Source organism: Synchiropus splendidus, chromosome 1, assembly GCF_027744825.2.
Source record: "Synchiropus splendidus isolate RoL2022-P1 chromosome 1, RoL_Sspl_1.0, whole genome shotgun sequence".
Classification (NCBI taxonomy): domain Eukaryota; kingdom Metazoa; phylum Chordata; class Actinopteri; order Syngnathiformes; family Callionymidae; genus Synchiropus; species Synchiropus splendidus.
Genome location: NC_071334.1, coordinates 54,840,744 through 54,862,008, shown reverse-complemented (window position 1 = coordinate 54,862,008; position 21,265 = coordinate 54,840,744). Strand labels below are relative to the sequence as shown.

The 21,265-nt window shown below is 40.0% G+C and overlaps 1 protein-coding gene across 2 annotated transcripts in view; it reads right to left on the bottom strand.

The window, feature by feature from the left end:
* Window positions 1–21,265, bottom strand: part of LOC128768919 (astrotactin-2-like) — a 301,659-nt gene that overhangs the window by 248,989 nt on the left and 31,405 nt on the right. The gene's annotated exons all lie outside the window — the stretch shown is intronic.

The following is a 21,265-nucleotide window of genomic DNA, read 5'->3' as shown; positions in this document are numbered from 1 at the left end:
GCTGCAGTAAAAATTGTGAAAGTGTTGACAAAAATGGACATAATTTATTGCGCTCAATAAAATGAGTGATACAAGACGAGCAGCGCAATGTGGACGTATCAAACATCGCTACGTCATTTATTTGATGGATTTGATTTCAGGAATACTCCAGAATAGTCCAGTCATTTTATGACTTTGATTGTGTTTTACATATTTCAGAGCAGTAGGGAACAGCTTCAGGGGCAGAGGATGACATTCTCACATGTTAGACAGAAAAGCACAGAAAAAAATGAGAATATGTTGCGGAATTGTATGAGCCTAGTAAGGCCCAAAAGTAAAATTCAAGACTTAAAAAAAAATAATAATCAGAAAATGCAAAAAGCCCAAACAAACTTTCTAGGTAGGGAAACAGTGGGAGCCATTGAAAAGCTGTTTTCGCAGGTCCAAAGTATCTAACAACACAATCACTCCAAAGAGAGAACATCTTAAACTTGGCTCCTTCTAAGGAATGCTTTTACCTCATAGTTCACACTCTAAACCACGAGCATCGCTATGATTCAGAAACTGTGTTCTTTGAATAATCCAATCAACTGAGCTGAGAAGGAAGATGGTTGGAAACAAAGACTCAAAACTCTTGGAATTTAATATTTTCAGAAGCCTGGCATCAACAACTGAAGTGTAATTCTAAAAGGCAAGTATGTCAAGGAATTGATCCATGAAGTGGGATGGCAGTGACACAAAATACACGCACAAAAAAAGACAGGACGACCGTGACTCTGAGATGCTTCTTTAAACTTTCCATGCCAAATATTAGCTCATTCAAATTTGAATTGCTGGCATGATTTTTAAGGTGGTCATTTTAAAATTGGAAGACTGTCTGACTGACTGTCCGTCTGTCTGAAATGATAAATGAAAAAGAAGAATGCTCCTCATCCTCTGGCAGCACCATAATTTTCAAGAAAGACCTGATGGGAGGAATGTCAATCACGCAAAAACACTCTCTCTCAACATTCATATAATGGCTGCTGGTGAAAAAGCCAGAAAAAAAAAGGAATTCTATTTGAAACTGAAACAAAATGAATTTTATTTTGGTGCATCCCTATTAAAAACATATTCGGGAAGTGTTTAAACATCCAATAATTACTATTTATAAACAGCTTACACCGGTTTATTGTCATCAACGCAAGACTAGATTGTGGATTTTCATTTCTTGGTGAGAGGTTTTGGAACATAACCCCAGCGATGATGAAGGCTCATGTATATTAAATGAAGAAATATCATGCATTAGAAACCATTTGCTGCAGATATCTCACAGAAAAACCATACACCATGAAAATACATCCACATTTGGGATTAAAATGAGAATAAACAATCAATATGGCTGAATGGAAAAAGAAAAATTGAGTTGGAAACAGATGAGGGTTCATCTATTTTGTCCATATATGGGTGACAGCGCAGAGATCTATTTGCATCGCTGTGTGATTAAAGACCATGTAAAGGCAGCGGATTCCAACGCACTTGTCGTCACCCCCATGACAAAGGTGTGGAAACCTGCGATCATCCGTCAACAGCAGGTGGAAAATGACAAATAGCCCTGGGTGCAGCGGGATATTAACCTGCTGACTGTGGGTCAGTGTGAACGAGCAGGGGAGGTTGACATGAGCTTTGGCCGCTGGTGTTACGAGGCACCCATGCACAATATTATCCAGAAGTGAAAGTGACAGAACTTTTCATCATATCCATCCGCGGCAGGTGGAAGACTGTGAGGGCACGGCCACCGTCTGCTGGGGCAATGGTGGACCACCAGAACTGATGAACTTCTAACTTTGTGAAATTAGAGACCACAGACTTAAATCGGAGGAAGAAGAAAACAAAAAAAAAGAAATATTGATTATAAACATACATCACTTCGCGAAGGTAACGTAATGAATTAGCCTGTCTTAATTGGCTGATTTGCTGAAATGGTTTGCGGATGAAAGTTGTTTTCAAGGGTGTGATTTTAATGGCTGCCGACGACCACGAGCACGGTTTCAAATGTAAATCTGTACATGATCAATACCTAAATCTCATGCATAATTACGCGCACATTTGCACTTATCACTTCTGCAATACTCGACCATCTATATTAATTTTATTGTATTGTATTGTATATGTGTGTATTTCAGAAATCCATTTGGACTAGCAATTTATTACTTCTTAATTTCCTTCTGTGATGTCTATTCTTGTAAACCTACACTGTATTTGACAAGGGACCACTGCTTCCCACGCTTCACAATGAAGACCGTAAAGGTTAACAAATTATTCATATATCATTGCAAAAAAATATTAGAAACTGTATGTCGAAGATGTTCTCTAGCGGTAACAGCGCTATTCTCCATCTGGTTTTGGGTCTCGTCTCAGGTTTCGTGAAAAGTCAGTTGTACAGGAATTGAGGGGAAACTCGATATTTTCAGTTTCACAAAACAGGTTCAGTGGACCTCTTACTTACATCTTAAATACAGTGGTACCTCGGTTCTCGACCACAATCCGTTCCAGACGGCCGTTCGAGAAGCGATTTGTTCAAAATCTGAATCGATTTTTCCCATTACAATGAATGAAAAAGAAATAATGCGTTCCAAGCCTTAAAATAGTCTTTTGTAGGAGTGAACGTAGAGTGTCTGCTGCAGGTGCGCTGTTCCTCTATGTGTGTGGCCGCTGCATGTGGGAGGGGTTGCCGAGTGAGTGAGGTCTCTCCAGAAGTGAAGAGGTGCCCGGTGCGTGTCCAGTTTGAATGTGCGCTTCTGTGCAGTTTGGCTGTGACAAAGTCATAAACCAAGTAACGCTCTGTCCCAGACTCGCCTCATCCCTGTCCCAGCTCCAGCCCACAACAGGACATCAAACCCTGGAGTGTGTGCTCCAGCCTCTGAGGTGTCGATGAGCACCTCCCCTGTGACACTCTACCACGGTCCAGTGTGGAGAAAGGAAAGGTTTTACACCTCAATATGAAGAAAAAACAGTCAGTAAATGTAGCTAACGGGACACATCTGCTTACAGAGGCTACGTTATACACAATAACATAGCGCATCGTGGGTCAGCTGACCGGTCCGCGCACGTTATGCTTTTTCAGGCTTTTTTCGGGGGCATTCGAGTTCTGGATTTTCGTTCAAAATCAGACGCAAAAAAATCTCGAATTTTTTGTTCGAACTCCGATTTGTCAGAATTCCGGGACGTTCGAAAACCGAGGTACCACTGTATTGCATTTTAGTTTACAGTGTCATATTTAAGCTCATTGCAAGTCAACTGCTGTATGAACTGGTTTGATCGGGAGAGGCTAATCATTAAATTTTTCCTAAATATAATTTTATACTACATCTTCAGTCTTTTACTGTCATTTTTTTGTGTCTGTGTTCTCAAACATTCAATACTATTATTGTTGTTTTATTTAGTTTTTTTTTCCCTAATTATGTGCTAAAAGCTATTGGAGGCCAGATAAAATCACAATATGGGCTGGAATTTATCCCCGGACCTTGAGTTTGTGGTGCAGACATGATGAGTCTTCCATTTCTTCTATTTTGGCCTTTAATTATTCTGGACTATTGAGCATGATGTCTTCAACTTGTCTGTCCCAACTTCAGCAAAATACACAATATCTGACTAAATAAGCCTCCGACACTCATGACTGAACTTCTGTTTTAAAAAGAACTGGCAAGCAAAGGAAAATCCAGAGACAAAACTGTTTTTTTTGGGAATCTCCTTTTAGGATGCTTTTGAAGAGTCAAAGTTGTGTCAAAATGTACACTAAATAAATATAACATTTTGGATGCACCATTGCATTTGGAAAGTCTAGAGAACTAATAATGCCTTAAAACTAATAAACTCTCATTGCACTGTTGAGCTTTTCAACAACAAGTTGCATCAATATGCACTCACACCTACATGCGCCCTTGTTTCCCTTGGCATATTTCCTTTATTTTAATTGCTTGTTAAAACAAACTTCAGCACTCATACGATGTGCCGTACTCCCCCAAACAAACAAGCCTGACGATATTGATGTGACCTATGAACGCATTTAAATGGTAAAACAAAAAAAGAAACGCTAAGTAAACAAAAGCACGCTGGTTCTTAAACACAACTCCCATGTGCCTCATTTATGACCGCTGAAGATAGACCATCTTTTTCTAGGTCTTTTGCATGTTAATCACCAATTCACACCAAAGTGCATCACCGATTTACCAAAATGATTACGAATCAATGACAAGTTTATTTCAGCGTCTTGTTTTAACGCCTGTATAAGCCGAGTTCTTCAGTTCATGTGTTAGGTTTATATTGCCAAATGAAGCAGTGGTGGGATGATGGTGCATCATGAAGCTTCGGCCTGAGGGCTGTAAAAGACAAAAATTTTTCTTCAACACCAAACAATGACTGTTAATAGCGCCATGTCATGGGCTCTGAGAAGCTTCATGAAGCTTCATGATTGCATGTACTTGCACACAACTTACACCTAATTTCTTTAAATTTGGTGTAACATATTTCAGATCAGGAGTTTGCCTTGATTTTGCAGTGGGACAATCACATTGACAACCATGAGAAAATTAATCTTGTGTTTGCGCAGAAAAGGATTAAGGAGTCACAATGTCAAGTCTGACATTCCTTGTTGGAGTATCGATTGCTTCTCGAATTCATGAGTCTTCTATACATTTAAATCGTCGTCTAAACAACTCCGTATGACTCATCCTGTAGAAGCACATTTGGGATTCAATTTATGGTTATTTGAGATGGAGAAATGTAAAAAGAAAATACAGACTTTCCCCAAATAGTGGATAACTAATCTGATCTCAATAGCAGCAGGTGAGGTACGGGCCGCAGGAGAAAGTACAGGATGAATAGCGGTGGCGTTCACAGTCCCGTATCAATTTTGTTAAAAAGATAACAGAAGCCACCACAGCTTTTGTTAGTAAAGATTTATTTCTGCACTCTGTAAAACAAAGGCTTCAAACGGCCTGTTCAGGTGCTCAAACTGCACTATGTCAAGCAGCAACGGGACGATTTGGACAAAACTTTTAGTCCTTGGATGTGTGAAAGGTGATGTTTTAAAGAAAATGCAGTCAGTAGAGAGCGTTTTATAAGCTGTTGTCAACTGGACATCACTTTGAACACAGACATATACGATGGTAACTACACACATGATGTATGATGTTCTTCAGACCACTGAGGTTGACAAGCCACACTGCTATTGACATCACAGAAAGGCTGTGAGGACCCAAACAAAAGGGGTGGCTGAGCCACAAAACAACAATTTTACAGACATCAAGGGAGAAAAAGTCTTGAGAAAGAAATCATATTTTGTAACACAGTTGAGCCGTTGTCATGATTCAAGAGCACATGCAGAAACGAATCACAATGAATCGATTCAGAATCTTATCACAATCAAACTCTGATGGAGGAAACTGGCCATGAAACCCAGCCCGAATACAAAGAGCTTACAACCGGCTTCTGAACTCACCTTCCGCAACCTTATGGACTTCTATCCGTTTCCAAGACTTCCATCCTTCAAATACTGATATTAGCTGCAGGGCAAACAGTGTCCCATGTGGGATATAACACTGGAAAATGTTTAGCCGTAGCTCTCCCTGTCTTTTGGAGGACTGCATTCTCAAGCAATGAGTCTTACAAGATAATTTAGTTTCGACTGTATAGTATCAATGAGCTTGAAGACGGGGTATATTTTCTGTAAAAACAAATAATAATAACCGAACAATTCTAAAACTGAACAGAACATTGTTATGTCCTGTAAAAATTGATGTTACACAGTGAAACGTGCTCACACCACCAGTGTCGACAACCTTGTTGAAAGAAAGGTGTGTAGACAATGCTGTTTAGTAGAGCGCACTTAAATTCCAAAGGATCGAGTGTAGCAAGATGTTGCAGCAATAATGGATGTTTAGTGCACAGAGAAAAGCAGGCGAAGAGAGTTTCCTGAATAATTATGCAAATATGTGGCTCCTAAAAGAAGCTATACGAAGACAAAAGTGTTGAGTGCATGTGCCCTTGCCTTGTGTGCTATGAAGCTTGTCATTAGGTGCCAAGACTGACACTGCTGGGCTACAGGTGCACAACCTCAAGGTCAGCATGCAATTCATTAGGCAATGCATTGTTAATGTGTGAATGAGATTGAATCGAGTGAGTTCAAACTGTGTGTCCAAGGACAAATGATGTGGAAAAGCTCTTTAAATGAACTTTTTTAAATTATGTACAACCCTGATTTTATCACGGTTTAATTTTTCCAAGATAAAATTGCACATTTTGAAGCAGCAAAACCAAACTATTCTGCTGTATAAAACATGACCCCAAATGACTGAGCATTCTCAAATTTCAGTTTAAGCAATTTGTCCAAATACGCCAACCTTTGCCAAGTATGTCAGCACACTAAAGGCCCATTTATGCTCAATATTACATATTTCTGTACCTTTCCAAATGACCAAATGGAGCAGTAGTTGCTGATACTATCCAATGCATTGCCCTAATAGAACACGTAGAAGACGTAATGATAGCGGAAATTCTCCAGGGTCATATTTAACAGCCCCACAACCACCGCCAACAAAGCTGCGTCCACTTTTGTGCAAACGGAACGTTGTCAATGTTTCTTCCACAGTCACCATGTTGGTTTTGGAGTTTGTCTTGTCAGAAACCATTGACGCTGGGCTGCTCCCCCTGGTGGACATATAGTTGAACAGCAATACCAACGTAAAGAACACATGCAAGTACAGGTATGTGATGGATGGGTATAATTTCATACATAAACGGAGCATAAATGGGCCTTAAAGGCCAACAATATGTAAGTAGCTTTCATGAAACTTGGGAAAAAAAAAAGATCCAAATGGAGAATAATGGAATAACCTGACAACAATCCCCACTGACAGAATTTATCTCACGATAAATTTGATAAACACAAACATGCAGCCAAATCGCAGCATTGGACAATAACTTGAAATATGCAAATTGGCTGCATCAAAATAGATTCACGTGTAAGACAATTTATCAGAACCTATTAAGAGCTGAAATAACACATGCATTAAGTATTTACCATTCAAACTGGCAGCCCATCAATTTTCATTTAAAACATTACTCACCAGAGTTATTATTCTTCTATGGGTGGATTTGATTCGCTGACATTATTAATTCATTTAAAAAATCAATATATGTATCGACAAATCCAATTGTTTCATTTTTTTTATTATTTCAATGCCATTATACTTGTAATCCTTTTCAAACAGTGGAATGATGTTTACACTGTTCAGCCATTTTGGCTTTATCCCCTTCCACTTCACGAAGAGCACTCAAGAGCAAGTCAAACATTAGGGAAAAGTCCTTCATAAAGACAGTTTTGTCTTTAGTAAGACCTCTCTATGGGCGTCTAAGTGGATTCTATTGAACACACTGTGTCAGCAGAACTTCCTTTTTAGAGCGCCGGTGATCATATAAGTGTCCCTAAGTGCCCCCTTCTTTAGCTGTGCTCCTTTATCTCTTTCCTTGCTCAGATCTTTCATCTTCTCTATCAAACTTTTTTTTTTTCTCAGTTGGACAAAATAATTGCAATCATTTGGATGATTAAAGAATGGACACTGTAACAGAATGAGGTTTATGCATTTATTCAGTACATTTATTTCTTAAAATCTTTCCATTTTTGTGATGGATGAAGTACACTATTTTCGCTATATTCATATATGTCATAGGGGAACCTTGACAAAATACTTGAAATTCTAAATAACAACATTGTGAAAAGAAAGTGATACACGTGTATCAGCGTGAATGTTTTTAATAGTCCAAAATTATGATTCATTATAAATGCATAAGCAACGCTGAGCAATGTCACTCAGCACTAAATCAAAATACAACTCACTATGCACTATAGGAACAAACCATGTCATGGAGCACCAGCAATTGTGTGGTGCTTCAGAATTAGATGCGCAGTGACACCTTTGCTACAGGAAGTCATCTAACAAGTAGGTTGTCATTCACAATCGACAAAATTGCTAGGCCCCGTTCAACAGAGTTTAATTGAAATTGCAGCAACTCCTTGGGGAATAAAAATCTTGACAGAAGAGCAATGTTGGAAAACCCCGCTAAGTCCATCTCTCTCTTCTCTCTGATAAAGTGTGAATCAGAGACTGTACAAAAACAGTAACCCAAGAATAGCCCTGCAGAAAATGTGAAATTAAAGATGAGATCAAAAGGAGGACACAGTGTCCCAAAGGCAGGGAGTTCCTGAGCTAAAGGGGGGCAAATGCACTCACACTGATAAAGACAAGATTTGGGAACTATTAGCAAGGCACAGTGAGCCACTGCTCTGAAGGCCATTTTTAATTCTCTTGCGGACAGAAATTAAAACAGGTCTAATAAGGCATTAGAATCCACTGATCATGGAACTTCAGTGGCTCCTTTTTGCCAACACCCACAATTGCTTTTTGGTGTCATTCAAAGTGACTAAAAAATGACAGATATGTAACTTTCTACGGCAGCATGTGTTTAACTTTGTGAACCAAAGAAGACAGAAAAAAACAGAGAAGAAAACCATCGTACTATCAACCAAGAAAAGAGGGAGAAAATGCCATGATGTTGAATTATTACTATTATTATTTGATTATTTTAGGTAAACTGTGACTAATATCCCTACGATCAAACCAGAGCAACCTGAGCTCGGCAGGTTGGCTTTCTGAACAACATATAAATTACTGTAAACCCCAGTCCTACAGGAGATCATCTCTGTTGGCAGAAACGCGGGAGAAAACAGTGCATTTTGAGCGCTTTAAGGTAAATACAATGCTGGTGATTTCGGTTTGACAACAACGGTTTAATGTGACAAGGTTCAATATGTAGTATTAGTAGGTTCACTTGCTGTCTCAGGTGTTGCACCTTTTTTTTCCAAATGAAATGTGAACGCATTGGCAATAAATTATTGACGTATAGTTATACCCAATTTGTTTTTTACATGATTCTCTTCGAAGTGTCATGATTCTGCCTTTATTTTGTCCCTTGTGCCGTGTTTGGTTTCTCCCGCCTTCCTTCCTGTTTTGTGTGGCACACAGCTGGAGCCAATAAACCCCTGATCACCTGACTATTAGAGCACCTGGACTCCAGCAACGTGTGCCAGATCGTCTTCTTTGTTTCCATGAGTTCGCTCCCATTCTTTCCCTGTGAGTACTCCTCTAGTTCCTGAGCTCGTCTCCTTTTGCTCCCTGTGTTTGACTCCTTTGTTTCCATGTGATTTCTCCTCTAGTTCCTTGCGGTAATTTGGTTCTCTGTTGTTCGGTCTCTCGTCCTGTGTGCTAGCTAGCTTATTTTTGATTACTTTGTCTTAAACCCTGGTGCCTGAGTTTAGTGTTTTGTCTCTTTGTGTTTCCTGGTGTGGTTTTTGACTATCTCCGTTCATTGTGCTTTCATCTCTGTTTCCAGGTGACGCTTTCTGTTGGACTCTTATTCATGTATATGGACTTCTGCTAGTTTTAGTTTGCACTTTCAGAGTTTGCTTTTGTTTGTCCCGGTTCGGTGATGCTTTCAGTTATGGTTTTATTGTTTGTTAAACATTAAAATCATTTCTAACTCGCTCCTGCCTCCTGTGCCTATCACCACCAGCACTTGGGTCCCGCTCCACGTCCTTGACTCGTGACACCAAGACCCAACAGGAATCGAAGAAACTTCACATGCACAAGTACACACATCATTATGACACAGATTCAAATTCAAGTCATGGACATGTACATTCATTCGACTTATAGGCTGGAAGATACTGAAAGTAAAATCCTGGGTATTCAAGCCAAAGACCTGAAACAGAGCTATTGAAAACCAATGGGGTGTTCAGTCTGAATTAGATTCATTTCAAAAGTGTAACAGCGTCAACATAGTGAACAGTGATAGTGTGGTGATTTAGCATCAGGGGTTTTGGTGATATATTATGTCATGAATAATTCCATGCACCTCTCCAGGAAGGACAGGAGAAACGACGGGTGGGAGATGAAATCACCACAAACCATTACATCTTGATCCCAGAAGACGGATATAAAGCACTTGAAAACTAAAAGATAAACATGTTGGGTTTTTTTTTTTTTTTTCAGTGCAATTCTTGGATTGTAAAAGGATACAGGTTTAGATGATTAATTGTGTGACACTTGAGTAGTAGCTGTTGAATCATGGAAAAAAAAAGAAAATCCAGGCACCGCTAAATCAGTCAAAGAAATGTGCAACCACAAATACATGCTAGAAAAGCAGCAAATGTAGACTCAAAGGCACCATCCAAATGAAAATGGAGCCTGTATTATCCAAACATGCTGCAACAGACAGACCTTTGGACCAAGTAAAACGTATGTTTTCATTTGGAACTGCAACTTTTTAAAGCTACTAAAGCAACATGTGCATATGTGGAAAGCACAATTAAATGCTCTTTCCAGGTGCAGTGTCTTCTTCTTCACGTTTTTGCAAATGCATAATAGCACCACATAAGGGGAAAGCAAGGTCACTGCAACGTTTTCTTATTGAAAAAGATTGGAAAGATTGGATGTGAAAATATTTTGCTGTTGGCATACAGCCAAAATTCCATCAGACACTGTTGTCATCCTAATATGAAATGCTGAACGGGAAAAGCTGGGCTCGACTGGAAAGGGGAACACTAATGATGGGAAGACGAACAAATCTTCTGGAAGTAGACAATCATGGTACCATCTGGTAGATTTATGTGACATGATCATTCAAGAATGTACATTGAAACCAACTTTTTCAGCTGACACAAGGTGGAACACGTCATACGGGCAACATTCTACCTCACCTGCAGGAGAAAGAGCAGCTCCCTACTTGCCGTCACTGGTTCAAAAGTGATCACAGCAATGTGAAGTCAGTGATTCAGAAATGCTGACAGTTCCATGACACACTGTCAGCGCCGAAACAAACCTGTGTCATCAACATTTACAATGATGAAAGCAGACACCCTCAAGACACAACACAGCCTGTCCTTACTCGGGTGACACAACGCTCCCTTATGCCCACTGCACCCCACATCAGGAGCAAGGATGGATGTCTTGTGGCAGCACAAAAGGCTTCCCAAATTATTAATATGGAAGAATGAGAACAGATTCAATGGTCTCAATTGTGTCACCAGAAAATAAAATCAAAGAGCAAGTTAAAGAAGTTTCTTACCAGCTTATGTCATATTGTTTTTATCAATGATAATCTGGTTGACTGAGATGTTAAAAAAGGCTTTACTATGTATTTCTTAAAGAGGCCCCAGAATTATCTATGAGTGTTTCACAGTTATCTGCGATGTGAGCAAAATGAAGTGCCACCATATGGCGAATTGTGAAAGAAAAAAAATGTATATCTAACACCCATTTAAGTACAAGTAACATCAGACTTACCATCTGCTCTACTTACGTCCACCAGTACTTACGACCACGGCCAGCAGATTTTTATTCAATGTTCTGGCACCGCAGCACGTAGCAGCCCAACATCGCGTACAACAGTTACGGCAGCACAGTATCCCTGCATCTCACTCTCACACAGCCATCTACCACTACAGTAGCACCTATAACCCACGCGTCTGCTATTTTGACTTACGTCCAATCCAACTTACGACTGGTTAGTCGCAACCAATACCGGTCGTAAGTCGGATGTAGATGTAGTAGACTTGTACTTTAGAGTCATTAGGTTTTAACACATTTCGGTGTGTTGTGGCCGATTCATTATTTTCCATCCTTCGTTGTACAGTACTTTTGGACTCCCTTGTTCATGCACCACACAACAGGATCAATGATGCACCACGCTGGATAACTATTGTCTTGAAAGATGAAGAGTGTGTCTCTGGCTGTGAGGAAGATCAACATGTATTTATGTGACGATCATAAAGACCCAGCTACAGGGGATCAATAGATCCCCCTCCCCAAGTCAGCACAGCTGGAGTCTCCCCATGCAGAGCAAAGTTCTATGCTGCAGACAACGTTTCATAACAGACAGTTTCACCGACATGATGCGCAACATTGCAGGTTTTAAGCATTCATGCTTTATCAAGGGGAGTCTGACATCTTCTCCACCCATTGTGAGCAACATCACAGGAAGCCCAATCGGACAAGTTCAATCATTTTGAGGTTTGATGTGTATTTTGTTTTTTCTATTATTTTTATTTATTTTTTTTTTTATTAAAGAGTGGGCACATAGTGCGGACCCTGGCCTTTATTTGACGATTGACGATTGGAAATCACGGCTGTCTTAAGAGTTAATAAAAACATATAAACCATATAAACATATCCTTGTTTAATCACCATCAGTGGTCGGACCAGCCGAGCCAATAGAGTACTTACATTGGAACAGAGTTATGGACACCACACATTTTTCTAGTCCTTGTCAGTAATTCAATGTAAATGCAGCACATCAAGCAAGTAGCATTGTAGCACTTTGTAAACTTGACTAGATGACATGAATATCAAACATTTCATTATGATGCAAAGCTATTCATTTATTATGTGAGATTTGGTTCGTGAAAAAAAAGGTCAATAGGGAAACTTTAAGAAAAGACTTCACCAAGTGTTCAAATTGTATTGCAATGCAAACAATTTAATGTCCGATTTTCTTATAGTTATGCATAACTATGTCACCATATATTATTAAAACAAGTTTAGCCAATCACTTATAAACTAATCTTGTGAGGCAGACAACATGTTCTAAAATACACTATACATTTGTGGCACTTATGTAGCACTTATTTTTCACAAAACACTTTAATTTCCAATTAATAATGTTGGGAGGCAAATACAAAATCTTTATTTAACAAAGACTTGAGGACATGGAGTCGTAAGTAGGGAACATGGTTTCAGTTGGATTTATGTTTAATGTGCTCAGAAGATGCCACTGTAATGGCAGAACACATTTCTTTCTTGCGCCGCATGTGTTGAACACAGCATTTCACCATTAGCATCAATAAAGAATGGCATGTTATCAGATCAATTCTTCTCACTAGAGAATTTGTTGTTAATGAGCGATGCCTCCGGAGTCACTCCAGCATGAGCGCTCCAGCCTGGACCCGTTCTAACTCCCACTGCGATCCGTCTCACCAGCAGCTGCCACGTTGCATACTGACCACCTCCAACCAAAAACCAATCATACTTTCAGAGCAAGCTGCTCAGCACAGCACAGCTGGAATGATAAGGTGACACGACTTCAGTAAACAAAGACAAGTTCAGGCAGAACAGCATCAGACAGTCACAGCGGGGACGCTGACGCTCAGAAAGACTTCAGTTTGATCGAACAATAAATAGTAAAAAGGTGGAATAGTAGAATAATCTTTTGAACGATTTCTTTTTTCAATGTGTTTGGGTAATGAACATTTTAGGTGATGGTAATCTGTTTAATGCTCTTTATGCTATACTCTGAGGAAACATTAAAAATCCTTTTGTCACAATATCAGGCAGCTCAATTTACCATAAGCAGTGAGTCGGGTGACTAAGAAAAATGTCCACAACCACCCAAACAACTACCAGAAGGAAGTTGTTGGGGAGGATGTTGTCTTTTGAGACTTATAGTAATAGACATCGATTGCCTTTTTTTCTCTAATTCACCCCAGAAAGATCAATTAAAGGCCGGTGATACAAAGAGGAAGAGTGTAATTAATATTGATTGCCTGTGACAATGAAAGATATGTTTTTATGAGCTGTGACACAACTGTGATAAGGGACTATATTTGGCTCCGTGTACATTGCCCATTGTCACAATATTATACCCAAGACTGTGTCACTAAAGGGTGAGCGACAGCTTCTTCACCACACAGGAGCCATCACCCATTTTTTTTAAACAATTATTTGTGGGTTCATCTAAAAAACACTTTGTCTCTGGTGCTCTACTGGATTAGTGAGGCAGCGCGCCAAAAAGCAAACCCTCCCACTCTTAATGTATTTAAAGTGGCACATTAACAGGATAAACAGCCCCTTATCTGCTGAGTGCATAGTCGACTTTGGAAACAATTCCATTAACAGGACATTTTCTGATTTTGTATGTTGAACTGTCTCTTGCAATAATGTAAGACTTGACCAACAATGAGGACAACGGGGGCTGTCGGTGCCAAAATGGGCAGATTAAGTGTTATGATACACACATTAAGGGTTAGTAATCCTTCGTAATGGTCTGTTCATTTGAGACCTTGGTGGAACAAAAGGTTGAAATGAGATTGGCACTAACAGCGCTACTGAACTAAGGTTCAGAGGAGAAGGACACAAAAGCTTTCTTAATAGATTTCATATTTATTTATTAATAAATACAGTCATTGTTCGGTGTGTATTCCTTTTCCCACAGTCATGAAGGGTTGGAGTCTATCCCAGCTTCAATTGGGGTATAGATGTTGTTCTAACAAAAAGATAAAAGGATATACCTTGCTGGGCTCAAAATAATATCTGGGGAACAATTTCGGAGTTTGACAACAATTCCATGCATCCATTTCCACCATTTAACCAAGTGTGCCTTGGGGTGGGGAAGAGGATGAGAGTTTCCCCAGAAATGGTCTCCAGCTCTTCCGGGGGAAGAGCTCCACTGGGTCTGCCTCGGGACCTCCTCCCGATTGTGTTAAGTACCTCACCAGGGAGGTATGTAGTGGGCATCAGAAACAGATACCACCTGAGCGCCTACATTTGTATGAGCTTTTTTTTATCCTTGCTATTTCGGTGCTCAAACTGTGTGGCCATAGTTTAGAGCACATGGCTTGACGGGTAAATTGAGACCTTTGGGCTCAGGTCTGTCTTCACCACGACAGGCTGATCTTCTGTGACTGAAGAAGCCGCACTGATTCATCTGTCTGCCTATCTCATACTCCATCCTACTCTCACTCATGAAAAAGACCACAAGATACTTGAATATCTTCAAAAGAGAAGGTACCAGGGAAAGGTCCCAGGTATAGCTCCGTTTGTACGCATCAAATATCAGGAGAGATAAAGAGATTAGCTTCTTTGGGGGGAAAATAAGGTTTAGGCTTCAGTTAGAAGTCAAGCTGATATAAGACGAAGGATTTTCATTTTGGAAAGTCCATTCCTCTACCTGAAAAACCTGAAAAAGATTCTATATATATACTAGAGGGAAATAGGTTGATTGTTGTCAGCAATTCTTATTTTCATTACAGTCAAAAATGACCCCCACTATTCAACCACCCAGATTTCTCTTGAATTCACTCACTTCTTTAGCACTGCACAAAGCTAATTCCAGTACCGCTCCATCTACTATCAGCACACTACCAGAATACAGTAACTGTAGCTTGACCAGTTTTAAACGCTGCATGTTTGAAGTAAGAAATGAGATTTATTGAGTTAAAAGAGAGCACTGTGGTCCTTGCACTACCGAATTTTAGATTTTGCATGACTGACATATTGCAATCCTCTGCTCCTGTGTCCTTATCATACATCGACGCTTATGATTCCTACGGTCCGCAAACACATCATGACCAAGGCAGCGGCAAGGATGGGTGTTTTGGTCTACTGTCTGCGATTTAATAAAGGATTAGTTTCTTATATGTTAGCCACAGATATGTTGGCAGCGGAGGAACGGAATTAGCCGATCCCCGGTCTATTACTGAGATCGGCACAAACCTATCTTAGCCAGATCAGAGGTTGTTCGTTGGTAAAACAAGCAGACACAGAGAGTCACCGTCTAAAACGCCGACCGTGGTGAAGGCCATGAGCAAATCAGTGGGACACTTGTGACGAAGCTCAGGGTCATTCACTCCCAGGCAAAGTCCTCACTGAATTCAATGTTTGTTTTAACTCCAGCCAGTTCGCTATCAGCTTCCCCTGAAGTCAAGATTCTAATTAATTCCGTTCAAAGCAATTCCAGGGAATTAAGCATTAGAGCAAACTGGTGGAAAATGTTTTGTATGCAGGCTACCAAAAAAAGCCATACAAACGATCAAGAGAATTTAAATAGAAGTCTGTCATGGGTAAACACTTGAAAAGAATTACATCTCTCCCAACTTACTTGAGCACTGCTGTGCCTTTGTGCTTCAGACACGCTGTAACAATACAGAAAAAGCACAATAAACCGATATAGTATATGGTAACCATGGACATGGACAACCTTACACATTTGACGTCAACTGCACGTACTCTTCGTAAGTGATTGAGATTGTATGAATGATCAGTTATCATCAGGAAGTACACACAATTCAGTCGGACTGTATTGTCACCTCCCCATGTCATGTTTTTTTATTATGGTATTTATCACAGCAAGTGAACAAGAACTATAGCTACACGATACTATTCCAGGCTGCAACTATGCTATTTCTTTTTTGGCAAAAGGGAATAATGAAGCCTATCCTAATTCAACTATCCAGATTTTTAAATGCTGTCTGAGGTCAGGGCCACTCATCCAGGCCATCACGACTTCAAATGCAACCTGCCAAACAAAAGACAAATAAGCCCATATAAATTATTTAAGCACTAGAGTCATGCAGTACTTTCACCACGACTGCAGCAGCAGAGGAAGATGGCTTTTATTCGAACTTTATGCTCAGGAAATAAAGGTGAAGATGGAGTAACGTACGCCTGGCTAATAAAGTTCAACGCAGATTTATGGATAGATTTTTCCATACAATAGAAAAAATGGAGTCCACGGAAAAACGGTTAATCCAAGGCTAGTACAATATATATATTTTCAAGAGATAAAGCTAGAAGAGATAGAGGTAGTGCTAGCATGTTGCCGCTGAGAAAATATATACAGTGGTACCTCGGTTCTCAACCACAATCCGTTCCAGGCGGCCGTTCGAGAAGCGATTTGTTCGAAATCTGAATCAATTTTTCCCATTACAATGGAAAAAAGAAATAATGCGTTCCAAGCCTTAAAATAGACTTTTGTAGGAATGAATGTAGAGTGTCTGCTGCAGGTGCGCTGTTCCTCTATGTGTGTGGCCGCTGCATGTGGGAGGGGTTGCCGAGTGAGTGACGTCTCTCCAGAAGTGAAGAGGTGCCCGGTGCGTGTCCAGCTCTGAATGTGCGCTTCTGTGCAGTTTGGCTGTGACAAAGTCATAAACCAAGTAACGCTCTGTCCCAGACTCGCCTCATCCCTCCACTATGACACTCGACCACGGTCCAGTGCCAGAGACACCTCAATATGAAGAAAAAAAAAACAGTCATTAAATAAGGTGACACGTCTGCATACAGAGACTGCGTTATACACAATAACAAAGCGCGTCGTGGGTCAGCTGATCGGTCCGCGCACTTTATATTTTTTCGGGCATTTTTTTCGGGGGCGTTCGAGTTCTGGATTTTCATTCGAAATCCAAAGCAAAAAAATCTCGAAATTTTTGTTCGGACTCCGATTTGTTCAAAGTCCGGGACGTTCGAAAACCGAGGCACCACTGTAATTTAAACATTTGTGTGAGGCACTTTTCTCAGTCTCAGTTTGGAAGTTGGCGTAAAAACACTTGCAAATCCATTTTTTCTTAATTCTGTGATTAATAAATCATTATAAATAATGACCCTGTGCTGATTTCTTAAGACTTGAGTATTTTCCTCCATGGCAAGTTGTGTCTTGCTTGATTAATGATTGTAATGCCAGCGACATGCTGATTTGGGCCCCTGTCACGGGTGATGAGTTGGCGATTCAGTGAGAAGTGTCGAGCTCCAGCTGAGTCCAACATGCTTCACTACCTTCCTTTGACCTCCAACACAAAACCACCATTGACAATCAGAATACCTGTTCAATGATGAAGTGAGAAGAGAAATGCTGTGAGACACTTGTAGACAGGTGATCCATGATCTCCAATTATTATCATTACGATAACTTGAAAGTCTACAAAAGTACCCAATATTTAATCACTTCACTGTACACCAAATAAAACAATACATGCAGAAATACTGCTTATCTTTACAGCCACACAGTCTGAGCCAATTTTCAACAATTTAACCAATGGTTAAATGGCCATCATGGCATCATCACTTGAATGTTACGGTTGTTTTGAAAAGAAACTGAAAGGTTAAAAGTGGGGTCGGGAAAGTAGGACTTTTCTCATGTCAAATTCAAGCATTTCCAGCACCATTGAACGTTCATTTTCACGTGGTAAATCTTGTCTACAAAGACTGGCGCAGCCAGAATTGTAGTCAGTAGTCGCAACGTCAACATAGATGGACTGAAAATTTTAAATAGCTCAAAAAAATTGTTATAACATTTTAATGCGCAAGCAGGACATTGCATTCTGCTGTAGTCGTAAAAGACATTTACCAATCAGCCAACACTGCAGCTGGGTATCATGGTCAACCTTGGTATTAAATGGAATGTCATGAGAATGAGAGGTTCAAAATAATAATTCAATCTCAATCTTCAACAGTCGACAGTGGCAATATGGTTCAAACATTTGAGTGAGAGGCTTGAAGCTTCTGTTTTCCATGACAGAGTACAGGCTTAAATCTTTGCAAACAAAGGATGAAATGGCTTCTGCTATCTTTAGTCCATTCACTCCATTGTGTGTATGTACACGTGAACGTTAAAATCAATGTAATTTTGTTTTTTTTTTCCAAATGCCACTCAAGTTATCGGGTGAGAATTCTTGTTAATTTGAGTTAATTTGCAATTTTTTTCGAAGAAATCATGAAAGACAGAGAAAGGGGTGGGGAATTAACCAAATAAATACCGAGACTGATTCAAAATGACTCTGAAAGAGCCTGATTTCCCTCTATTGTTTCCCATTCCTCCTTTCTATTAAGAATCCCAGTCAACTTGGCATGATACACTTTACTACAGTAAGAGGCTTATCGTCGGCGAGTGAGCCAAGTTTCAATATCGCTCAATGCTCCATAAGCTTCTCGCTCTCACAACACGTGGAAAATGAAAAGTTGAAGTTAAAGGACCAAGATGGAGTTGCTCGGTTGATGGAATGTGACAGAAACATCTTGGAAAGTTCGAGCAACAAGTACGTGGGACGACCAAGTGCTTGGCCGTCTGTGGATATTGATACTGACAGCTGTGCTGCTGGACAGTGGTTAAATATCAATAAGAGAATCAGGGAAAGCCATCAATCAATGTGCTGCATAAACCTGCACAAATGAAGTCTCTGGATTACTGTACACCTGATGTGGAAGCATTTATCAGAGGAAGTGGAGGAGACTGAAGATAAAATCCTAAAGCAGAAAACACTAATGTAACCAATCTCTGTCTATTAAGCAGCACATTTAGCATTGATCATTGAATTATAAAATAATAATAATAATCATAATTCCAGGCTATGGACCACTATGGCTATTGCTTAAGGGCAAACACTTCAGTTGGACAGCGAACATGGAGACGACAAGATATATCATCAGTCATTGAAGGATACTGAGGACATGTCCAATCCCACAGGCAAGTTTGGGTAGAGAGGCTGCTGAGATAGTTAAAATGATTATTGATGACTGGACCTGCGGCCATGAAATACCTGCTGGAACTTCCCTGAGGCTCTGGTTGTTGCAGGCAAGACTTGGCTAACAGGTTCAAGGTGATAAAACTCTTCTTGGAAATGTCTGAGAAAGACAGGCTATAATGATGACTCAGAGACAGGTGTTGTTTCAAGCCAGAGCTGAGAGACGGTGGTCTGGCCCTTTGACTACAGTCAGGAATACGGGGAGTGGGACTGCAACAATGAAAACTGATTTTAAAATTGGATTATTAAAAGTAGGGATGCAGCAATATCGTATCAGGTATCAATCCGACAGCAGGCTTGAAGACTCATACTCATAGAATGGAACTGATACCACTTCATGGCAGCACACAGTTTTTGAATTTTGTAAAATTTGCATCTGTACTGCAGTGAAACTTCACCCATGACCGTCACCCATGTAAGTAATGAAAACATACAAAGGAATGTTGTACCAATTATATATTTGGAAGAATAAAAATACTCAAAGTAACTTTATGTGTGATGGCGTAAGTACTAAAATACAAGTACACTTGCATAAAAAAACTGCATCCCTAATTAAAAGTTTGGGGGATGAATTTGTTGTGTCATGTGATTGGTATGTGACTTGTTTGACTTCAAATGGGAGGAATGGATCTGAGGCAGGAACCGTATTGTCAAAACAACTTAAAACGATAGCCTACAGTCTGGGGTAATTGAAGTCTACTCCACCGATCAATACTTGTTTTGTGGACAGGAAAAGGTCATGTACCTGCGGGTGTCCTTTCAGATGTTCCAAAGTCCATGTTTATAATCAAGAGACTAGGTTACCTTACAGCTGGAAAGTCAGGCATTTGTGTTGTAGGATTTGGAACGTCACGGTCTAAAGGTGTTTTGGAGTAGAGTCTTTAGAAAGATCTGAAGAAAATCTGCTCTATGCAGGTTTTGTTAGAGGCCTTTCCCCGATCAAAACCTAAGCCAAGTAAACTTCTGAGTTCCTCTCGTCTTTTTCAGCGACATATGAAATAGCATGTTTTCCACCTGTCATGCTGCTGGAAATGGGAATTTCTCTTCGGAGACCAATAAAGTATCTATGTTTCATTTTCAGTAAGCGCGAACAAATATTAATTGGCGATCCGAAAGAGCTTTGATCTAACAATCTATCCAAAGTCTATTGAAAATTCCTGTTTACAGCAAAAGACCAGGTGGTTAGAGAACAAGCACTTGGACGCCCAAATATGATTTGTTAGAGAAAGTGTGGAACTGGAGAGACAGAGGTAAATCCAGGCAAATTTCAGTGACTTTCATCGAAATGCCATTAGGTCAGTGTCGAACAAGCGTGTTTAATGTCGTCAGCCAAAAGGATCAGACGAGTAGAACCTCCTAGAATACTGGGTTTGTTTCATATCACCGTGGAAATTCATTTTTCATCAGAAGCCACGCCGGGTCAGAGAGGCACTCAAAAAGCAACAGTCCATTCTCAAGGAGAAGGGCACCACATCATATCTAAAGGAGACAAATCATCCCCAGAGATAGGCTCCTGCTGGTACGCTTGAGACCATCTGCCTGCCAAATGTGAAGCAGAGAAAGTGGGGTTTCCTTTTTATGTATAAATATTTTCTTCTGGTAGATTTATGTGAGGAGAATAATTGTACATATACACACAGCATGAATGTGGATCACAACCACATGACAAATGAGTCAGTAGACGTAGCAACTAATGTGGGACTTGGCAACATCGGTCCACTGTTTTTCATCATCCTCACTGGTCGATTCATCATAGCAGTCATGAAACCCAAATCATTTCAAATATTGAGTATACCAAGTCATATCAGGGACCAGCAGACCTGAGAAAAACTGCCATTTAATTGTGATTTGATTTCAGTTTTTAGATTCATTATTTTTAAGTGTGTTCAATTTGACTGT